This window comes from Octopus bimaculoides, chromosome 16 (genome assembly GCF_001194135.2).
Source record: "Octopus bimaculoides isolate UCB-OBI-ISO-001 chromosome 16, ASM119413v2, whole genome shotgun sequence".
In the NCBI taxonomy this organism is placed as follows: domain Eukaryota; kingdom Metazoa; phylum Mollusca; class Cephalopoda; order Octopoda; family Octopodidae; genus Octopus; species Octopus bimaculoides.
In genome coordinates this window covers 33,070,004-33,075,210 of record NC_068996.1, presented here as the reverse complement: position 1 = coordinate 33,075,210, position 5,207 = coordinate 33,070,004, and positions in this window count along the sequence as shown.

Genomic DNA, 5,207 nt, shown 5'->3' with positions numbered 1-5,207 from the left:
AAGGAACGTAAGCAAAAACGACATCACCTTCACTAGAATCTGAAAGCTCACTTTTTTGTTAGATTTTTCTAATATACCATCGGAAAAATGTTCTAGAACAGGGGTCGCCAAGCTTTTTCGACCATCGACCCCCCCCCTTATCCATTTCTCCTTCCGCACCCCCTTTAGCCACTTCTTCCTCATAGACCTCTCTCCACATTAAAAATATCTTAATACACTACCCTACCATATCTTAAATGTGTCCTGGGTACTGATGCTGGCAATTAGAATGTTAGCTAAAGTATACATGTACGACAAATTAAGAAATTCTATTGAAGATGACACACTTTTTACATGTTTTACGTGTACGAGAATACAGTATGAAACTTTCAATTTTTATGAAATTGTTTTCACGGTTTCTAACCGTGAAAATGCATCATACAGCTGGAATATGTTTTATTGAAGTTGACAACATCAATGTGAGGGATGAGCATGACGCTACATATTTCAAGTAGTTCATCGGAGTGAGCTGGTCTTTCGCACGCCGACCCCCATTCGACCCCTAAGTTATCATCGACCCCCTGTAATTCTTCGCCACCCCCTAGTAGATCACCTGTTCTAGAACATTCTATAAACCAATTGAAGGGAAAATTTGACTGATTGACTGAGTTACAGTCGCACAAGTTTATTGCCTCCTACCCCAACGCTGGGAAATATGAATTGATGGTTCAAAACAGTCATTTCACTACAAAATAACACAAGTTAGTTCTGTAACGCATATTTCAATTTTTTTCTCTTTAAAAAGCTTTTATAAATAACAACCAAAGAAATTAAATTAGAGGGAAACAACAAAATACAATCGTTTTTTAAAAATTACGATGTTCATTATCAGGGAGTTAGTTAAGCAGGGAACATATCTTTCTTATTTCTATTTTATAGACTAATAAACCATTTATTTTACAGAACTATTGGTGCTTACAGCAATGAACCGCATTAGTTCCGAGTTGGCCTATGTGTAGTAGTTAAGTGTGTATCAGTATGTGTTCAGGTGAACAAATGCGATAGGCATGTAGATGCTTTTGAAGCAAACAAATAAATGACATCGATTCATAGTTAAAATAATTTATTTACTGTACTTGCACTTGCCTTTGGTATATAATATTCTTCACTACATGTAATTGTTGACAACTGCTACGAGTTGCTAGTAACAGGGCACATCTGTGGAGGTGATATGTCAAAACTGAATATGTTTGTGTGTGTGCGTTGTTCATCTGAGAAAGTAATCTGCCATGAGCCTTTCAGTCTGTTTGCCAGAGCCTTTCAGTCTGTTTGCCAGAGCCTTTCAGTCTGTTTGCCAAAGCCTTTCTTTCTGCGTCCTAGGCCTTTCTGTCTGTCTCTCTGTTGACCATGGTATTTCATAACCGCTGTGGCAGCTAGAAGGACAGGCATACAGTAGCAGAGACTGTGCCTAAATTGGTCAGCTCCTGTCTATTCGAACTTCGCTTGACAAGGCTGAGGTCGTAGGTCAAAGGGACATGATTTATCATTTTTTTTTTGATAGGACAAAGAAAACCATTTTTTTCACGCCTGTTGATCGTGGTGGTTTGGACGAGCGAGAATCCTTAGATTCGGTTTCGAATCTAAGCTTGGAGAAGGAAGTGTTAATTTTTACACTACCCCCAACTTCTAGTGAGAAAGCCACAGAGATCGAACGATATTGGAAATGTTATTTTGTGTGTATGCAGAAAAAATTTACACAGTGTAACAGTTTCTTTTATTGTCTATAAGAAGACGAACATAGAGGGGAGACGACAATGGACACCACAACACATAGCGATTGTTACAATGAAATCGTTTCTTTTAAAAAATCGTGGAAAATATAAATATAATAAAATCGAAAAATTGAAAAAATCGGAAAAATCGAGTCAACTTTGAAAATTCGATACGGGGCTCTAATCAACCCGCGGTTGTTTTCTCACTTATTTCCTTGTTTTTCCTTTTTTTTACCTCCAGAACCGGCTACATCAGCTCGACACCTTCCACTCGCATCATTCTTACACAGTGTAGCAGATAAATGAATATTTGTCAAAAACATGGGACGTGAAAGAAATAAAAGTGTAAAAATATGAAGCAAAAATGATTCACTGTTGGTGTGTGCAATATGGTAGGCAATACATATATGTGCCCAGGCAGAAACATGTTGGCGCGTTGAAAGAGATGTGGGTCTTTTGATTATTCGACCCACTAAAGGTAGAGGCAAGGTGTCTTTCAGTGGTGCAAAAACTCCAGTGATAGCACACATGAGAATGTGAGTGTTGCAAGTCTGTGTAAGCATACAAGGAGTAAAACATTTAAAAGAAGGCAAAACATTTAAAAAAGAAAGCAAAACGTATGTACAAGCAAGGAATTGACAGAAAAATGAAAATGTTCGTAGAAGTGTTTGTTTGTAAAATGTTCAGTCAATGTTCATAAAAAGGTTTTTCGTAGATGTAGAAAAGTTTTATTATTTTTTTTATATACAAAATGTTCATTGATTTCTTTTGGCTTGTATGCGGTGATGCAGTCATTTGGGTTGTATGGTGATGTAGACTTTTCATTTGAAAAGATGGGTAGCAAACCTCGCGGGCCATCGAACTGTTCTTTCCGATTTGGTGTGCCGGGGTTGTGCAGAATCTGAGGTGTTTGCTTGAGATGTTGAGTCCAACGGAGGGAACTGAGGGAACTGAAAGCAGGTACTCCTCGATGAATGCTTTTTTTAAACGATCAACTGATACAGTATTTCATTTACCTCCAATATCAAGAACGAAATACTTTGGTCCTTTTTTAAGCACTTTGTAGGGCCCGGAATATGGTGGCCGAAGTTGAGATGGTACTCCATCATTTCTCACGAAAACATGAGTCCAAGTATCGATGACATTTGGGACATGTGAAGCAACGTTCTGTTGTCTGGGGACTGCAGGGGACAAATTCGACATGGATGTCCGTAATCGGTGCACATATTTTACTGGATCAGGAAGGTCTTGTGGTGAAACAGGTTCGATCATCTGCCCAGGTAAGGTGAGTGCTGTGTCATAGACGAGTTCAGCCGGAGTATATCCAACTTCCTCCTTAACCGTAGATCGAATACTAAGGAGGATGAGAGGGAGATGTTCCAACCCGTTAGAACAGTCTGAAGATACTTTTATAGCTGCCTTGAGTTAGCGGTGAAAGCGTTCGACTATGCCATTTGCTGTGGAGTGGTAAGCTGTAGTGCGGGTGTGTTTGTACCCGAGGAGACGAGTCAGCTCGGTGAAGAGGTGGGAATCGAACTGATGTCCTCTGTCGGTGGTAATAGTTGCGGGTGTGCCAAAACGCGAAATCCATTGGGATATCAGCGTTTTGGCGACCGTTTTTGCCGATGTATCAGATAAGGGCCAAGCTTCGGGCCACCGCGAAAAACGATCCACACAGGTGAGCAGGTGTGTACAATTCTGTGAATGTGGCAGAGGTCCCACGATGTCGATGTGCTGAAATCGTGCGTCGGCTTGTGAAAAGGAACCGATCGGTGATTTTATGTGTCGGTAGATTTTCGGTTTTTGGCACGCGACACAGCACTTGGTCCATTCTCTGATATCCTTGTTGATACTGGTCCACACAATACGGGTCGATATCAGCTTTTGAGTGGAACGAATACCAGAATGTGACAGAGAATGCAGGCAGAAAAACTTCCCGCCAATGTTTCTGCGGTACATAAGGGCGTTGGTGACCGGTGGAGATATCACACCAAATATGGGTCATGGATGATGGTAGCGGAACTTGCTGAAATTGAGAGATGACGAATTTCGGAGCTTTAGAAGTTATTCGTCATTCTCCTGATCAGCTGCTATACGTGCATGATCAATTATAGCAGTGGTATGGATTGCATTGATCTGCGTGCGTGAAAATGCATTGGCTGGTGATTTGGTCGACCCTTTGATGTGGCGTATATTTGTCGTGTACTGCGACATGAAGTCAAGGTAGCTACCAGGTTTAGTATTAAATGCATACACCAGTGGTTTGTGGTCGGTGTACATAGCAAAATTGATATCTTCTAGCATGTGTCAGAAATGCTGCTAATAATTCTCGACTGAAAGTGCTGTATTTCGTTTCAGCGGGTTTTAACCGCTTAGAAAAGGATAACAGTTGCTATATGCCGTCAACAAGCTGCTGCAGCACACTTCCAACTCCGGAATCGGATGCATCAACAAGTACACACAATGGGGCATCTAGTTTTGGATACACCAACATGGTAGCGTTGGATAACGTCTTTTTTCAGAGCAGTGAAAGAGGCGAGTTGATCTTCATTCAGGACAAAATTCGTGTTTTTGCAAGTTCGCTGACGTAACAAATCCGCGAGCGGTTGCGCTACCTCAGCGAGGTGGGGTAAAAATCTCCGATAGAAATTCACTAAACCGAAAAACTCCTTTAATTTGCAGAGAGATGTGGGTGGTGGAAATCCACGATGGCCTTGACTTTCTCGGGAAAGGGACGAACGCCAACTTTATCGACGATGTGCCCGAGAAAATGAAGGGAAGTAACTCCGAACGAACACTTGCCGGGGTTGGTAACAACACCCTATTTGCGCAGGCGTTCGAATAGCAGGTACAAGTGTTGGTCATATTCTTCGTCCGAGCTACTGGCCACGAATATGTCGTCTATGTAGGCATAGACGAAAGGGAAACCTCTGGTAACCATATCGATAAACCTTTGGAATGTCTGTGCCGCGTTGCGTAAACCGAAAGGCATACGCAGGAATTCAAACATTCCGAAGGGTGTCGTAACTGCTCTTATGGGGATGTCCGCAAGTTCCACCGGGATTTGGTTGCATGCTCGCACAAGGTCGATCTTGGAAAAGATGCGAGCTCCATGCAGCGAGCTAGAAAATTCTTGCAGATAGGAGACAGGATATACATCCCTTACAGTGTAGTTGTTCAGCGATCGATAATCACCACAAACTCGCCAATCGGTCAATGATTTTTTCGGAACGCACTGTATTGGCGAGGTCCAGTTGCTGCTGGACGGGCGGATGATTACAAGGTCGAGCATATGCTGGAATTCCAGCTTGATGGCATTGAGACGACCAGGTGGTAACCTTCTGGGCCTTGCAGCAACAGGTGGACCGCTGGTTTTGATGTGGTGGGTAACTTCGTGTTTGATTGGCTGACTATGGAATACTGGTCGAGCGACGTCCGGATATTCTTTCAGGATAG